The following is a 19,397-nucleotide window of genomic DNA, read 5'->3' as shown; positions in this document are numbered from 1 at the left end:
AAATCATTTCTGCACAGCTGCTTAAAGATTTGCCAGAATACCTTTCAAAGATTGGATGGGAAAGAAACATGGTCCACCATAAACAGAGATAATAGCAGACATGCTAAACCTGTGAAAAAAGCGCAGAAACTGGGCTTGTTTTTGGTTTAATTGGCTTGTGAGTTGCTTGTTGGCTAAATTTTCCTTGTAGCTTGTTGCTTGTTTGGCTTGTAGCTTGTTGTAGTTTGTTGCTTCTTTTTTTTAATCAGCTTCCGGCAAGCAGGAGTGAGGAGGGGCAACCAGAGGCAAAGAGCAAGCAGGGGCAAGGGGGGGAGTGAGTCGAGGTGTACAGCGGGCCCACCACAGTCCCAGACTAGATCCGTGAGGATCTAGTCACATAGACTGTTGGGGTTCTTAGGGATTGGCTTGTTTTGGCGTTGTTTTGAAATGGATATAGCTTGATTTCTGGCTTATTGTGAAAGTTGGGGTGCTTATTTACTGCGTGAAAGTTGGCAACAGTGGATAGTAGCTGTAGTGCTTTCGGCAATATTATCCGGCTTTTACTCAAAATATATGGGGAAAATTGATAGAGTAAATCATTAGGAATGACAGAAAAATGTACTGAAAATTAATGTGAGCAAAACGAAGGCCATTGATCATTGTCAACCATCCCGAAGAGAGAAATAACCAGCTCAGCATATTTGGAAAGATAATTGAAAAGTAGAACAATATATCTGCTTTAACAGCCACCTGGGTTAGATAGAAATCAGACAATGGAAGACAGGTAGAGAAAGAAACCATTTAACTTCAAGTGGATTTTCAAATATAAAAATAAATATGAAGAGTATTCCTCCTCTTAACCTGATAAATAATGAGATCTGTAGTCAGTGCATCCATCAGTAACATATGGCTCAGAGAAAAATAACATGAGCAAAAGCTATATTGTACAATAAAAATGGGCTTTGACAATGAGCAGACAGATCTGAAATAATAACAAGAAAACAAAATGGAAAATAGGAGACAGTCCCTCCAGAAAGACAAGCAGAATAAATGGCTGCCGACTGTTGAAAAGTACAACAAGAAATTTTTAGTATTACATAAAACATGCAATACTAAAATTAATGATTCCACCATGGACATAGGAGACCTTGGATAGAAGTGGTGGACATAACTTGTACTGGCATTGATCTAGGTCAGAAATGTCACCAAAATTTCTGGTGAGCACAAAATTTTATCTGGGACTTGTTTATGTTTGTTAGAAGTAAAACGTGTACAGAGTTGTTGCTAAAGAAATTTTATCCATTTGTAATTTCAGCTTGAATAGGAAGGAGAAGATCCAGTTAGATTCCCGAGGTTTACTGTAATACTAATGGGTGCATTCCTGATTCTGATAAGGGTGAAAGGAAAAAGCATTTCTCTCAAGCACTCCTCACTATCATTTATATCCATTCTGCACAAAACGGCAGGTATCCAACTTTTATTACTCCAAAATTATTTGCAAGCAAAAATGCTGAATCACAAAGCTGAGGTAATACATTTTTTTAAATTTATGCTAAAGAAATTAATGTCATATCATTTTAAAGTGTGGTTCTTCTCTGATAAGTGACTTTGTGAAAATTTCATCTTCTGATCAAATAGATCTGTGTGTATCCAGAGTAATACTTGCTTACTTTAGTGACAAAAAATAACCCTTTTAAATTCTTTTTTATTCTTATTTATTCCATCTTGATAACAGGAATGCTAAGCACACCCTGAAAGTGACCTTCTGTGGCAACACTATGCAACATGACCCCATTCCGACCTATCCTTCCATGACCATCTGAAGAAGGTAGCTGCCAAGATGAAGACAAGGGTCAACCTGCTACAGAAACTTGCAAGCACAAGCTGGGGAGCATCAGCATCAGTGTTATGGACACAGGGCCGGCCCACAACATTTTGGCACCTGAGGCAGGGAGCTCAAATGATGTCCCCATGCCCCCTCGCTTGGGCCAAAACTTTGAATGGTCTTAATACTGCCTTCTTCCTGTTCCACTCCTCTCATGGTATTGCTCTTCTACCTACACCAGTAAAGGAGAACTAACAACTTAAAATGCCTTGTTCAAAAATTTTAAGTAACACTTAACTTTCAAACGCCTGAACAGCAAATGTAACTTTTCTTGTCTGCATAGTAAACACTGGCATTTTTATCTGTTTGAATAATCAAAGTGGTGCTCTCCATGCCTTCTTGGTTGAAAAGATTTGAACTGCTTCCTGAAGGTCCACAGTCTGGGCCAGCTCATACTCTATTGAGATGGTTGCAAGGCCGACCAGCCTCTCCTGTGTCATTGTGGAGCATAGATGTGTTTTTATTAACGTCAGCTTGGAGAAGCTGCGTTCTCCACTGGCAACTGTTACAGGAAGTGTTAGAAGTATGCGCAGAGCAACAAAAGCATTTGGAAAGAGGGTGGTCAGCTTATTTGTGCACATATATTCCAGAAAAGCCTTTGGAGTTGATCCTGCTGAAATGTATCTTGAAAGGGCTTTCAGTTCATCACCTAAATCACTCGTATCAATATCGCGCATTTCATCATGTGTCAACACTGTCTCTAGTGCCCTGCATTGCTGGTGTAGGACTCCTTCAGGTATAGTGAGGAGTTCTGGAATATCATACAACATCCCAAATATACTGCTGTATTCCTTGAGCTGCATGAAACGTTCTTCAACCGACTGTATTGCACAATCTAGTACCTGGTTAAAGAATTCAACTTTGAATTGTTGTTTGGGGTCTCTTATGGGATTATCCCATGCCTCGTAATCAAAATGCCTTCTTCGGTGATTCTTGTATTCTAAAATGGGTGGGAAAAGAGCTTCAGTGTGAAGTTCCTTTGCCAACTCCTGTGCACTCTTCAGAACGTTTTGAAATCCCTCATCTGACCGGCAAGACTGTAGGTATGACTTTGCTTTGTCCAGTTGTTCCATTGCTCCAGATATATCAAGGTCAACACCTAGGAGTCTCTTAATCACAACATTTATTTCAAACAGTACGTCATGCCACAACACTAAGCCACACAGAAATTTGAAGTTATGTATGTTTCTGGTGATTCCATTTCCCTCTGCCACTGTTCTCCCATGAACAGTTCCTGTCATACCATTATCCTCCATAATGGCAACTATGGTATCATCTATCTTCCCAATTTGGTGTTTGACAGGCTTTATTGCCTCCACTCAACTTTCCCATCGTGTGGCACTCAGTGGTTTCAGTGTCAGAGAGGATGTTCCCAGATGTTGCTTCAATTTGCCATCGATGAGTTGATGCAGAGAAAAATACATAGATGCTTTGAATTACATTAAAAAATTAAAACTAGAAGCTGATGCTGCATCACTGACCACCAAGTTCAATGAATGGGAACTGCATGGGACAAAAAAAGCTCGAGGGTTTAACTCTCGGATCCGTGTCTGCACTCCTCTGTTCTTTCCTCTCATGTTGGCACCATTATCGTAGCCCTGACCTCTCATGTCAGCTATCGCAATTCCCGTATCTTCCAGCTTTTTAAAAAGCACATTTGTCATACCAGCTCCTGTAGTATCATCAATATCAATAAATTCTTGAAAATGCTCTCTGACACTCACCATTGCAGGGACATTTTCACTAGGTTCTGTTGTTGTTACAAAACGCACCATTAAAGTCATTTGTTCTGTATGGCTGATGTCAGGTGTACAGTCCAGAATAACAGAGTAATATCTTGCTGACCTCAGATCTGCCACAATATTATGATCTCATTTTGAATTATTTTTCCAAGGTAGTGGTGTGTGTACATTTCTTGGGTGGTGACTCTTCTTAGAGGCTCCTGGAATACAGCATCAAACTCAGCCATCAGCTCCACAATTTTAAGGAAGTTTCCATTGTTTGGCACATATAGCTGATCTGAAGTGCCATGCAGCACTAGGTTTTGGGTAGCAAACATTCTCACAATGGCAATGAGCCTTTTCAGAACATTTTGCCAGTAAAGAGACTCTGATGCAATCTTCTCTTGATGCTGATCATCTATGGTGGCCTTTAGCCTTAGTCTCATCTCAAGCTCTTTCCACCTATGGAATGCTCTCTGGCGATGGAGAGTTAACTCCATTAATGGCTTAGCCAGGATGCGTAAGGAATGCTGTCCCTAGCCTCTGTTTGTCAGAGGGTGGAGATGGATGGCAGGAGAGAGATCACCTGATCATTACCTGTTAGGTTCACTCCCTCTGGGATACCTGGCATTGGTCACTGTCGGTAGACAGGATACTGGGCTGTCTGGACCTTTGGTCTGATCCAGTATGACCATTCTTATGTTCTTATGTGATTTGCTGCCTTCTCATGGCATGCCAGATTTCTAGCCAGATTTTTCCAGTCCTTTTTTCCTGTAGAACCCAGTGTGGCTGGGACATTAGACTGGAAGAGTTTGCAACAAAAACGGTATGCAGCATTCTGGGTTTTTGAGTATATAAGCCATGGCCTCTCCACTTTGTCACCATTGGGGATTTCACACCAGTAATGTGTTGGATGGAAACATCTATTTTCATTGTCTTTGGGGAACATGAAGTTTTTCACTTGCTGTGGCCCATGCAGTACAAGGAAGTCCCTCAGGCTACTGCTCAAGTGGGTCCACAGTCCTGGATCATCTGGACTAAAGGAACTAAACTCAGCAGCAGCTGTTTCTTGCGCCTCCACCACACTCTTCTATGATCTACATCTTTCTTCAGGAATATGAATGGTTACATCCATTTGAGATGGAGATATGGATGTTGCAGTAGCTGCCAGGTCACCTGCACTCTGACTAACTGGAAGATCAGGCATCTCCTCACCACTCACATCCTCACTGGGGCCGGAAGGCTCACTGTGAACATTTGTGTCTATGTATCTCAGGACAGTTCCTTCCTGCTTAGATAGAAAAGCTTCCTTTGCTTTCTTTCTTTTTCTGAATGCTGCCCCAGAGGGGTGTTTTCTTCTTTCACTCATCACTGCTGTACTGTGCCAGCTATAGTGGTTCTCAACACTCAATTGAAGGGAACAAATAAACAGGCTGGTAGCAAGGCCTGAGTGAGGGAAGATATTAGCATCTTAAGGGCCTAACTGGCTCCTACTACTTCAGTTGACTGCCTGTTCTCCTCAAGTGGGTTCAGGGAAGCAGCAGGAAACAGGAAGCTCCCTGAGAAGCTGGTGTTAATCAGTCCAGGCTCCTGGGGGTGCTAGAGAGGTACATAAGAGGCTCCTCCTCCTCTCTCTCCCTGCAGCTCCTGCTGCTTTCTGTTATTCCCTCTCACCTTTTCTCCTGCCTGCCTGTTATGTCTCTTGTGCCCTCCTTCCTCCAGCATAGCACTCCACCATCTCTGTGCATCTAGAGCAGAGGGAATACATATGCACCAGCAGCAGACACAATTTTCTATACTCTGGGTCCTAGTGGCACCCCTCCCCCCCAAGTCTGGCACCTGAGGTGGCCCCCTCAGTTCGCCTCATTGTAAGGCCAGCCCCATATGGAAATCAGCGATGGCTCTTGTGTACTCTGTAGCCTAACTGTGTATGGACCAGAAGTAGCCACATGCAACTTGTTGATGTCCAGCTGAACAGTGCAATGTGGTGCATCCCTGGAACTCTCAAGTCAACCTCAACATCTTGGCTGCCAGTGCTGTTGTACATTGCTCTCCCATCCATTTGCCGTGATGCTGCAACCCTTCAGAATTCCAGAGGATCGCAGAAAATGAATGTCTTTCCATCCAGCAGTACCTTAACAATGTCCTTCACCACCTCTTGAAGTCATGTAAGCCCTTTTGTACCCATGCATTTAACCTTCAACAATGCAACTTCAACCCTGATGAAGCTTGGAAAGCCAAATGGAGTTTACAAAAATTCACAAATAAACACCCAATGAAAGACCCAATGCAGACGATCCCTGGCTTCAATCTCCCATGAAACTTATGGACAACGCTAAACTGTATCCACACAAATCATGCCAGATGCAGATACTTGCAGCACAAATGGAAAATTAAAGACACTCCAGTGTGTGACTGTGGTCACCCATAACTGACCATGGAGCATATAACAACTCAATGCCTGATTCACAAATATGAAGGAGGCATCACAGCAATACACTCGGCTACTCCAGACACAATTATCTGACTTAACCATCTAAATGTAAAATTATAGTTGTTGCTCTACATCTACATCAGTCATATGAAGAAGAAGATTCTCATTAGCACTGCAGAGGCAACGCTGCTATGGAAGATCAACCTGGGTTCTATTTTGGGTCATACATCACCAACTGAATGTTTAAATGAATTCCAGTCATAGGACCAAATTCTGCCTTCAGTTATACCTGTACAACCATGCTGTAAACAACTGAATACTGTTTTATTACGGTTCTTATACCTCACTCATCACCATAGTATTTCAGCACTTTCCAGTAGCGCACTAAGCTATGTGAAAAACATCCATCACACATTTGTTGCCCCATCCCCTTCTGAGAAGAAGAAGCACGTGCAGTGAAATACCTTGTCTTGGTAGGTTTTTAAGTATATCTGTTACTATGTTCTTATGTTAGAGAAGGCAGGATTAAAGAAATGTGCCTTGCACTAGGAGCAGAAGTTGGTGACATTCCTTAGTTCCTGAGGAAGTTCATTCCACAGTTTCAGACTACCCCTGAGAAAGTTCTGTCTCCCGCACAGACAAGTTTGTCCTTATTGTACAGAGTTCCATTGTGATTGAGGAGAGTAGTTGTTTGACGATGGTCTTCATCCTGGAGCCTTAGATGGTCTTTTAGAAATCCTGGCCCAGACCATGAAGCACCTTGAAGATAAGGACTGAGACATTGAACTTGATTTGAAATTCTTTGGGAACCCAGTGTAGAGAGCAGAGGATAGGTTTGATATGCTCACAGTAGCCTGTATTGCTGAAGAAAACTGCTGCCATGTTCTGTATTAGTTGGAGTTTCCTAAGTGCTGAAGGCTTCATGCCCAGGTACATCACATTACTGTAGTCCAGCAGACAGGTGACAAAGGTGTGAATAACTGAGACCAGTTCATTTTCAATCAAGATAGGACAGAGTCTACTACCTATCTAGAGATGATAGATCTAGAGATGATCCAGTATTTGTGGATACTTCTATAATATCAGTGAGGAATGCAGGAGCACTTCTAAACTATTTACTGAAATAGCCATTATGGGTGGGTGCCTTCAACCAAGAAGAGAGCACCATGACTGTGACTTCTTCAGAATTATTTCCTCTGCCCACCAACATCACCTCTAGCTTGCTCAGTTTCAACTTCAGTCAGTTTTAACCCTGATAATCTTTGTTAGTAGTGATGGTACATGAGATGGAAAGAGCTCTGCTTGCCTTTCAGATCTCAGGAAGAAGGGAATTAAAAGAACCATCTTTGTACTTTCAAATTGTGGAGATTTCCTCTGGAATCATTGAAACAATAAATGTAAAACTTTACATTGTAATTTCTACAGCATCATTTTTCAGAGCAGAAACACACATTAAGATTCTTTTACTGTTATTTTACTTCTGTTCTTCTTTTGGGCCTTTGTCTCAAACTTAGGCTGTAGGATGAGTTGCATTGAGATGGCATCACTCCAGGTTAAAATTAAAATTACACTCTGACCAACTCCACTCCTAAACCCTCTCACGATGTGTAGAAAGAATAGTAAATATGGCAGGTGACCAGCTTGGCTTAACAGTGAAATCCTTGCTGATTTTAAACACAAAAAAGAAGCCTACAAGAAGTGGAAAATGACCAGGGAGGAGTATAAAAATATTGCACAGGCATGCAGGAGTGAAATCAGGGAGGCCAAATCACACTTGGAGTTGCAGCTAGCAAGAGATGTTAAGAGTAACAAGAAGGGTTTCTTCAGGTAGGTTAGCAACAAGAAGAAAGTCAAGGAAAATGTGGGCCCTTTACTGAATGAGGGAGGCAGAGGATGTGACAGAGGATGTGGAAAAAGCTAATGTACTCAATGCTTTTTTTGCCTCTGTCTTCACAAACAAGGTCCCAGACTGCTGCACTGGGCAGCACAGCATGGGGAGGAGGTGACCAGCCCTCTGTGGAGAAAGAAGTGGTTCAGGACTCTTTATAAAAGCTGGATGAGCACAAATCCATGGGGTCGGATGCGCTGCATCTGAGGGTGCTAAAGGAGTTGGCGGATGTGACTGCAGAACCATTGGCCATTATCTTTGAAAACTCATGGTGATTGGGGGAGGTCCCGGATGACTGGAAAAAGGCTAATGTAGTGCCCATCTTTTAAAAAGGGAAGGAGGATCCAGGGAACTACAGGCCAGTAAGCCTCACCTCAGCCCCTGTAAAAATCATGGAGCAGGTCCTAAAGGAATCAATTCTGAAGCACTTAGAGGAGAGGAAAGTGATCAGGAACAGTCAGCATGGATTCACCAAGGGCAAGTCATGCCTGACTAACCTAATTGCCTTCTATGATGAGATAACTGGGTCTGTGGATGAGGGGAAAGCAGTGGATGTATTATTCCTTGACTTTAGCAAAGCTTTTGATATGGTCTCCCACAGTATTCTTGCCGGCAAGTATGGGTTGGATGAACGGACTATAAAGTGGATAGAAAGCAGGATAGATCGTCGGGCTAAATGGGTAGTGATCAATGGCTCCATGTCTAGTTGGCAGCCAGTATCAAGTGGAGTGCTCCAAAAGTCAGTCCTGGGGCCAGTTTTGTTCAATATCTTCATTAATGATCTGGAGGATGGTGTGGACTGCACTCTCAGCAAGTTTGCAGATGACACTAAATGGGAGGAGTGGTAGTTACGCTGGAGGGTAGGGATAGGATACAGAGGGACCTAGATAAATTAGAGGATTGGGCCAAAAGAAACCTGATGAGGTTCAACAAGGACAAGTGCAGAGTCCTGCACTTAAGACGGAAGAATCCCATGGACTGCTACAGACCAGGGAACGAATGGCTAGGTAACAGTTCTGCAGAAAAGGACCTAGTGGTTACAGTGGAGGAGAAGCTGGATATGAGTCGACAGTGTGCCCTTGTTGCCAAGAAGGCTAACGGCATTTTGGGCTGTATATGTAGGGGCACTGCCAGCAGATTGAGGGATGTGATCATTCCTCTCTATTAGACATTGGTGAGGCCTCATCTGGAGTACTGTGTCCAGTTTTGGGCCCCACACTACAAGAAGGATGTGGAAAAATGGGAAAGAGTCCAGTGGAGGGCAACAAAAATGATTAGGGGTCTGGAACACATGACTTATGAGGAGAGACTTAGGGAACTGGGATTGTTTAGTCTGCAGAAGAGAAGAATGAGGGGGTATTTGATAGCTGCTTTCAACTACCTGAAAGGGGGTTCCAAAGAGGATGGATCTAGACTGTTCTCAGTGATACCAGATGACAGAACAAGGAGTAATAGTCTCAAGTTGCAGTGGGGGAGGTTTAGGTTGGATATTAGGAAACACTTTTTCACTAGGAGGGTGGTGAAAAACTGGAATGGGTTACCTAGGGAGGTGGTGGAATCTCCTTCCTTAGAGGTTTTTAAGGTCAGGCTTGAGAAAGCCCTGGCTGGGATGTTTTAGTTGGGAATTGGTCCTGCTTTGAGTGGGGGGTTGGACTAGATGACCTCCTGAGGTCCCTTCCAACCCTGATATTCTATGATTCTATGATATCAGTGTTTTGAGAGCAAAATTTGGTCCAAAGATAATTTTTTAAACTGCTACTCATCTTGCAAAGAAAACTGTCAACTCAAACTAAATGAACAAGTTTGTAGTTACTGAATTTATATGTGCAAGCATCTCTAAAGTGGTTAATCATCCTCAAATTGTCCTGGAAAGCTACAGGGTTGAATACTGTTGATTTTCAGAGCAAGATTAGTCTTAAATAGATTTGCTTGCTGTGACTGGAATTTATCCTTTATCTTCTCAACTCTACTGTGAGGCATGGGTTATGTTACTGTGAAGTTAAAAGCACTTTTTTCTTAATATGAACATTTGCCAAGCTGCACAAAAGAGAACTGATTTTCATGTTCACTTCTTTACAAAACTTTTCATTCGGGTCTTGTAATAATCATCTCAGAAAGAATCTCACTAATTCTCTTAGCTTTTTCTCATATTTGGTTAGTGTGATCCAGTGTGCCGAGGGCAACCCTCACTGGAAATGCCCAGGTCAGGGCAGCCTGCATCAGGGAGAGCAGATACTCCCCAAACTGGTGGGTAACACTGAAATTAAACTCCCCAACCAGTCACAAACTGTACTTCAGATCCCCCACACTGGTTATCACACAGCCCCCTTTATTGCATTCCAGTTCTCTGGCTCCCAATCAGCACCTAGGTGCAGTAAGGTGAGGAGTTATTTAAAAATTCTCTAACTATACAAAATGTTTTTCTGAACCCGAAAGGGCCAGCCACATTGCCGGGTCAGTATTAGGTTGGATCTTAACCAAAATACCACACTGCCAGCTAATCCTCTAGCATCTAAAACTAAAGGTTTATTATAAAGAAAAAAGCAAGAACAAGCAGAGAGTGGTTAAATGGTAAAGCAGTCAGATACATACAGAGACTTCAAAGTCCATCTATCAGGTTCTTAGCAGTATTTGTGAGTTTGCTGGCTTGAAAGTCACTCTGGTACACATCCACAGCTTGGATGGGTCATTCAGTCCTTTGTTCAGAGCTTCATTTGTAGAAAAGTTACTCCAGAGGTCAGAAGCAGGAATGAAGATCAAACGGAGAAGATGCAGATGCCTTTTATATTCCTCTTGTCATGTGGCTTGTACTTCCTTTGTTCCAAACACAAACTTAAAATCGCATGTCATGGAAAAGCCTTAGAGTTCTGTCCATGACCATACCACATGCCTTGCTGACTCATAAGGTGTATTCCCTTATTCCTTTCAATGGATTCATTTTACAATTGATGACACTTGATGAGCCATCTAACAGGCTCAGTGCTGGTGCCAATCTGTCTGGAGGTGTCACCCAGAAACACAGCACAAGTTTGGAAATACAGATATACCATACATATCTATAACTCATAACACAAAGGTAATACAAACATAAAAACAAGATTATCATACTTGGCTAGTTATAACATTTTCACAGATACCTTACATGGCATATCTGGCACAATTCATTACAATGTTAAAATACCGGTATGAATATCATAAAGTGCCTCCCATATTCCATACAGAGTCACAGTTAGTAAAATTTAATAAAATTCGTCCTTTTTTAAATAAAAGGGCTTAGCAGGGGCGGCTCTATGTTTTTTGCCGCCCCAAGCATGGCAGGCAGGCAGCTTTCGGCGGTGCGCCTGCGCGCGGTCCGCTGGTCACACGGATTCAGTGGCATGCCTGCGGGAGGTCCGCCGGTGCTGCGCCATTGGCGTCCCCACCGCTGAATTGCCGCCGAAGCTGCAGGACCGGCGGACCTCTCGCAGGCATGCCGTCGAAAGCCGCCTGCCTGCTGCCCTCACAGTGACCGGCAGGCCGCCCCCCGCGGCTTGCCGCCCCAGGCACACGCTTGCTGTGCTGGTGCCTGGAGTTGCCGCAGGGGCTTAGGAAGAAAAAGTTTGTTAAGATACTAACAGTTTCTATTTTCGAAAGAGACATTTTTCTGGTTTGCAACCAAATCTAGGGTGAAACTAGACTGATTTCCAACTAAACGTATGGCCAAATTCATTGAGGGCTTCAGTGGAATTTACAAAAGTATAAAAAAGGACCAAATCAGCTCTGGGTGAAAATGGACATAGCTCCATTGAAGTAAATGGTGCTGTTCACATAAGGACCCATGGAGGATCAGCCCTTGAAAGCAGAAATTTGCCCCCGATGAGTAATTTAGGAAAAGAGCTAATAATCCAACCACCTTAAAGAAGAGGACTGCTTCTCATAATTATAATGGTCAGTATTTAGGAAAGTTTGAATAAGAACAATATTTTTTTATTCAAAAAATTACTGGCAGTCATTTTAGGATGGCCACATTACTCATGAGTGATGAAGCCATGAGTTATAAGTATATTCCCCAAGATGAGTGCCACTAAAACTATAACACTACACCAAACTCTCCAACTATCATTGGAAGTGTGGTGAATCTTCCCTTTCCAGTGGTATATGGAACCATTTTTAGCCATGATATCAATCAGCTTTCAGACCAAGAACTGGTCAGGACCAAATGTTACCTGCCCTCCTCCTCCAACTAGTTTAATTTTAGGGAGAAAATTTCACATTATGAGAGAAAGAAGGAAACCTGTATCTGGCCAACAGTGCGTTTAAAGAATGAGCTGTTGGAAGCTGCCATTGGTGGGGGATGTATTAGTTTGAGTAGCTTTGGCTATGGTATTACACTAGCACATCTCATTGATAAGCAGCCTAACTGCCTGCATGAAATGCACTGTCCGGGACAGCTTCAACTTTATCGGCATGGATGGCGCCCACCTCAGGGTTCTCATGTCTTCCTCCAGCACCTGGGCCCAGGATTTAATGCGCTGGTGACCTCCCCACCAGAACCCCACTGCTTTGAAATTCACAAATATGTTTGCCTCACATCAACTGGATTCGTAACCTGTAAAAATCTAATAAAGAGAGGTCTTGTCAGGATTGAAAAGAGCCCCCTGGAAGACCTTCGATACTATGGGTGGATGGCGCCAGTCTCCTTTCCCTCATAGGCACCCTACCCTGTTGACTCAGGACAGAAAATTGTGGAGAAGCATAATACTTTCAGTTGCTTCTCAGCAACATGAGAACTAACCTATCCTGTTTGAAGCTGCTCAGAGGTTTGTAATGATAGAAGTAGTTTCTTCTATATATTTAGAGGCATCAGAATACCATGGAGACAACAAATATAGAATCTCTGCCCTACTGTTGTTCTCGTGACACTTGTCAATTCATTTTTCTCCTAGCTGTTATACTAGATTTCTGCAAGAAGAGGCGATAAACAGCCAGTCCACAAATCTCCAATAGTTTTGTCACTCTCTTTAGAATGTTACAGGTCTCAGTATGGGGGCAATTGGGGTACGAGAGAAAATCTAATCCATAACCTTTCTGAACTTGACACTCCATTGCATAAGAAATGACTCATGTTTCTTCAGCATTCTTCCTATTCCTTTTCTTCTGGTTGAAATACCACAATTTGCTGAAATTGTTATGACAAGGAACTGAATCACCTTTTCGAAGGTTTATTCTTCTCCTCCTACTCTGCCTCTTCTTTAAGATACTGAGCCCAAAGGGTCTGATCACAGAATTAATGTCAATTTGGACATTCTGGACTTACTTTTCAGTTTTCTCATTATCCTCTGTTATGGGGTAGTTGACTCTGTTAGTAGACTGGGCCCAGTTCCCTCTGTCACAGCAGGTGAGCCCAATTCAGCCAATTAAAAGGGGCTAAGCTACACCTGAGCCTATAAAGGGCTGCTAAAGGCCAGGCCAAGGGACTGATAGGGACAGCTGTGCTAGAGGAAAGGAAGCCATGGTGGAGGGGAGCTGACTCCTATGGTGAGTCCCTAGAGCAAGGGGCCAGATGCTCAGGGAGACAGCGCTGGAGGCACATAATGCATTCAGTTGCCTTTCTGCAGTCCAAGTGACAGCATGAGAACTAACCTATCCTGTTTGAAGCTGCTCAGAAGCATGAGAACTAACATATCCTGTTTCAAGTTGTTTGAAGCTGCTCAAGAATGGACCTGAGCTGACTAGAAATGGGAAGTTGCCAGGAACAGGGTGCTGGAGATCCCTGGGCAGGGTGACCCTGAAGCCTGAGAACAAAGAGTGAATTAAAAGACTGTTTTCTGTTTGTTTATTCACTTGTGAAGGAGAACCTGCTTGAAAGACTGGGTGTAGTATCACATACTTGGGGATAGCTGAGAGGAGGGGGAAAGATGCCCCACACAGTTCCATCCACCAAGTGTTTTGTTCAGTGTTTGTACATTTACTCTCCTTGCTTTTATATTTCAGAACAGAAACTGACTCATATCTTACTTCCATCTACACTGGACAGAGCTTTGGTATAGCTGAGGAACTGGGCCATTTGTCCAATTTGAATGAACATCACTCAGAACACAATGGATTTGTTTCTAATCTCGCTTTTATTGGTTTTATACCAGCACAACCCCTTTGTCTTCATTGGAGTTACTCCTCATTTACACCAATGCTTGTGAGATCATAATCAGGCCCCAAGGCTGACCCACATCATCTTGAACAGAAATGTATTTTACTCTTCCAAGTGAGAGACAGAATTACCTTGCCATAAATCAGTGCCAGACAGTGGTCTATACAGAAGTTATCTGTTTTTACAGAACAGCATCATTGCCTAGTCATACTCAGTGTTTCTCCCCTCACACCCTCAGGCTTACATCTTTTATCTTTGTGGAGTTTTGGGCAGCTAAAATATCCTCATGTCACCAAATGTTCAATCTCATTCTTAGTTCAAGCAGAGATTATAGTCACACTTTTCACATTGGGATAGCTAATGTTGTATCAGCACAACCTTGTTTTTTTAAGGGTCTTATCTTTTTTCCCCCCCCTGTAAAAGTCATTCCAAGCTGAAATATGATTAGTATATAAGTTCTAAGGCTGAAAATCTTTTGTAAAGCTGATAAAATATTTTGTCTATTTTTAAGCTACAAGCAGAAGAAAAAGGAAATGTTCTGTTTTTGACACAGTTTGATGCCTTTGTTTAGAGAAAACATGTTTTCTACTTTAAAATGAAAATTGGCAAGCATTTCAGGTGGAATCCCTTCATGAGCAGAAAGCCTGAACAACAAGACTTTGTGTAGATGGAACTCTAGGTGTTGTGAGGGGAAGTCACCCTCCTTGAAATTAGGATCAAGGCACTGGGCTGCAGTGTACCAGAGGCAAAGTAAAGGGAGAGCTGAACTCCCTCTCCTTGGATAAAAAATAAACAGAGGGAGAGATCTACCCCTCTCCCAGATTGGAGGAGTCAGTCTCAGTTCTACTTCCTTTTGAGCTGCTCTGGTAGAGAATCTCTTCCATGTAATCAAGTAGGATTGTTTGGTGAAAGTCTTCCTGCTTTCCAGTAGGATCTTTCAGATCTCAGAAGAACATTATCTACTGCTCTCAACATTCCAGAAGTTGAGCTGTCAGGGTGTGTTGATCTGTGTGTAGATTCCCACCCCAATCCAGACACAGGAGATCCGATAGACTGGGGAGCAGGACATGTGATTCTGACATCAGTTGCAGAAGGTTGGAGAAAAAAAAACTACTACTCTTATGTCAGAATTATCAACAGCATCTTAATTCCATCCTTTCAGGTTTGTAAGCCCTGGTCTACACTACAGGGTTAGGTCGAATTTAGCCACGTTAGGTCGATTTAAAAATGACTGCATCCACATCCCCGTTCCATCGACCTAAAGGGCTCTTAAAATCGACTGCTGTACTCCTCCCCGATGAGGGGAGTAGTGCTAAAATCAACCTTGCTAGGTCAAATTTGGGGTAGTGCAGACACAAATCGACGGTATTGGCCTCCGGGAGCTATCCCAGAGTGCTCCATTGTGACCGCTCTGGACAGCACTTTGAACTCCCATGCACTAGCCAGGTACACAGGAAAAGTCCTGGGAACCTTTGAATTTCATTTCCTGTTTGGTCAGCGTGGCGAACTCAGTAGCACTCAGCAGCACAGGTGACCATGCAGTCTCCCCAGAATCGTAGCGCATAGAATGTTTCTACGTTCCCCCTATCATCTCCGTCCCTTAGGTTATCGCAGATTAGAAGGTGAAAAAAACGCACTCGCGATGACATATTTTCCGAGCTCATGCTGTCCTCCCGCACTGATAGGGCACAGCTTAATGCATGGAGGCATTCAGTGGCAGAGACCAGGAAAGAATTAAGTAAGCGCAAAGAGCAGAGGCAGGACGCGATGCTGAGGCTAATGGGGGAGCAAATGGACATGATGAAGCATCTGTTGGGGGAGTAAATGAACATGATGAAGCATCTGTTGGAGCTGCAGGAAAGCCAACAAGAGCACAGACCCCTGCTGCATCCACTGTATAACTGCTTACCCTCCTTCCCATGATCCATAGCCTCCTCACCCAGATGCCCAAAAACACGGGGAGGGAGGCTCCAGGCACCCAGCCACTCCACTCCAGAGGATGGCCCAAGCAACAGAAGGCTGTCATTCAAAAAGTTTGATTTTTAGTGTGGCTACAGTAAGCAATATGGCCTTGTCCTTCCCTCCTTCCCCACCCCACCTGGGCTACCTTGTCCGTTATCTCTCTTTTTTTTTAATTCATAAAGAAAGAATGCATGGTTTCCAAACAATAGTTACTTTATATCGAAGTGGGAAGGGTGGTTGTCTTACAGGAAATTAAAATCAATAAAGGGGGCGGGTTTGCATCAAGGAGAAACACACACAACTGTCACACCAAAGTCTGGCCAGTCATGAAACTGGTTTTCAAAGCCCCTTTGATGCGCAGCACACCTTGTTGTGCTCTTCTAATCGCCCTGGTGTCTGGCTGCTCAAAATCAGCAGCCAGGCGATTTGCCTCAACCTCCCACCCCGCCATAAACGTCTCCCCCTTACTCTCACAGATATGGAGCACACAGAAAGCAGCAATAACAATGGGAATGTTGGTTGCGCTGAGGTCTGACCTAGTCAGCAAACAGTGCCAGCGAGCTTTTAAATGTCCAAAGGCACAGTCTACCATCAATCTGCACTTGCTCAGCCTATAGTTGAACTGCTCCTTACTATTGTCCAGCCTTCATGAGCCATGGGAGCAAGGGGTAGGCTGGGGTAGGTGCGACCACACGGTGCTGCCAGCTGGGAGAGCAGCCTGAGGCAGAAGCCTCCAGCTTGCATGGTATTCCAGGCAGGACTGAATCTCCATGAGACGAAACTTAAAGAAGAGAATGACCTGGAGTCTCTGGCTCCCATTTGGTGCTCTAAGAAGAGGATGGCCATGTCTGTCCAGGCGCCCCTGATCAACCTCACTGAGGAGGATTCCAAGGAGTCCTCCCAGAGCAGCAGTACCACGTCTGCCAGCAGCACCCAGGAGGACCAGAACGGATTCCCCAAGCTCATCGCTGGGGAGCAGGAGAGCAGAGTGCAGGGGAAGTGGTGGAATACCAGGATGGGAAAGATTTTGGAATTGGGGAGCTCGTGTGGGGGAAGATCAAGGGCTTCTCCTGGTGGCCTGAAATCATCATCTCTTACAGAGTCACGTCCAAAAGTCAGGCAATCTCCGGAATGTGCTGGGTGCAATGGTTTGGGGACAGGAAGTTCTCCGAGATTTCAGCAGACAAGCTGGTGGGTCAGATGGCTTTTAGGCAACATTTCAACCACTCCACATTTAATAAGCTGGTCTCCTATTGACGAGCTGTACACCATGCCCTGGAGGTTGCTAGGAGCCGGGCAGGGAAGACATTCCCAGAACCGCCAGCCAAGTGTCTAAAGACTAACTTCTGCAACAACAGCAAAGAGCGGGTGGAGGAGGACCAGAGCAGAAAGCAAATGGTTTCCGAAGTCACAAACAACAACAGGAGCCTTATCGTGCGGGAGAAAAAACCCAGCCACATTCCACTCGCTGTTTAAGGGGGGCCTTTGCCAGACTTGCAGGGATCGATTCCTGGAGCTCTTCTACATATCTGACGAGGATGGGTACCAGTCCTACTGCACTGTCTTCTGTGAAGGCAAGGAGCTGCTGTTGTGTATCTATGCCAGCTGCTGCAGGTGCTTCTGTGTCGAATGCTTGGAGGTCCTGGTAGGGCAAGGTACCTCGGCCAAGGCAAAAGAGCAAGAGCCCTGGAGCTGTTACATGTGTCAACCACAGAAGTGCTATGGGGTGTTAGAGCGCCGACTGGACTGGAATGTACGGCTGCAAGACTTCTTCACCAACGACAAAGGACAGGAATGTGATGCACCTAACATCTAAAAAGGCCCGCACATTTCCCAGAGTCACTACCCTCGATAACAGAATGTCAATGATTGCATTGGCTACTTGGATCACAGCAGCCCCCACAGTATACTTGCCCACAACAGCAGTGGTGACGGTGAGCTGATTGGGCTCCATGCTTGCCGTGGTATGGCATCTGCACAGGTAACCCAGGAAAAAAGGCGCGAACCGATTGTCTGCCGTTGCTTTCACAGAGGGAGAGGCGACTGACGACATGTACCCAAAACCACCCGCGACAATGTTTTTGCCTCATCAGGCTTTGGGAGCTTAACCCAGAATTCCAATGGGCGGCAGAGACTGCAGAACTGTGGGATAGCTACCCACAGTGCACCGCTCCGTAAGTCAATGCTAGCCATGGTAGTGAGGACCCACTCCGCCGACTTAATGCACTTAGTGGGGACATACGCAATCGACTGTATAAAATCGATTTCTAAAAATCGACTTCTATAAAATTGACCACATTTCGTAGCGTAGACATACCCTAAGTGACTTTCTGGATCAATTGAATCAGAAGGAATGTACAGAGGAACTCCTGACACCAGTCCAGGAGAAAAGCATAGACATCTGTCAGTGATACTGGGTCCTTTTTGCCCCAGAGTGTATCCTGAGATGTTAGTCAGTCTTTGTCTCTCTGACAGTGACATAAGGAGCAACCTGGGTCTTGCCCTGATTGAGGAATAGTTGATGAAGAAGTGTGTTTAGCAGGACCACTTATGCTGTAGATTGTAAACTCTGGTCAAGAAGTCTGGTAAGACATTGTCTTTCCCTAGCAGATGAAGAATTAATGGAGGTACCTTACTGCAGATTCTGACATGTCTGCCTCTTTGGCAGTTGTCCTAATAAACCGCTGTAGTATTGCTTGTTAGGATTTGGATAGATTTGGAGAAAGCTTTATAAGCCATTTGAATAGGTTTACGCTTCAGCAAACTGATGATGATTGTTCTGCAGAGTCTTTTGCAGAGTCCACAAAGCTAAAATAGTGATGAAATGTAGATGGGTACCTCAGGCCACCCCAAGAATTCCGTGACTACTACTGCAGAGGTTTTAGATGTAATCCAGTGAATGGTTTCACAGATGTGCATGAAGCCACAAAGACTTAAACTCCATACGAATGCTGAGACACTTTGAGGCTAGCATCTCACTGTAGATATTGCCTCCTGGGTTGTATAGAATCTAGCTTCCGGCAAGAGAGCTATCATAGTCATGGAGTCTATTAGGGTTCCTTCTTTGGTTGCTTCTCTTCAGGCTTTGGAGCATTGCATGGGATAGGCTGTGTCTTGGTACCTGAGAACCTCAGTCTACATCCTTCTGCTATCAGAGATGGAGCATAAAGCCCTTGCCAGGACTGCCAGCACTGGAGAAGGGCAAACATAGTACCTATCTTTAACAAAGGAGAACAAAGAGACACAGGGAATTATAGACAGTCACCCTAACTTCAATACCTGAAAAGATACTGGAACAAATTATGAAACAATCAATTTGTAAGCACCTAGAGGATAATAGGATTATAATGACAGGTTTCAGAGTAGCAGCTGTGTTAGTCAGCATGGATTTGTTAAGGACA

Source organism: Emys orbicularis, chromosome 3 (genome assembly GCF_028017835.1).
Source record: "Emys orbicularis isolate rEmyOrb1 chromosome 3, rEmyOrb1.hap1, whole genome shotgun sequence".
Classification (NCBI taxonomy): domain Eukaryota; kingdom Metazoa; phylum Chordata; order Testudines; family Emydidae; genus Emys; species Emys orbicularis.
The sequence above is the reverse complement of the archived record's forward strand: the minus strand, read 5'-3'. Positions refer to the sequence as shown.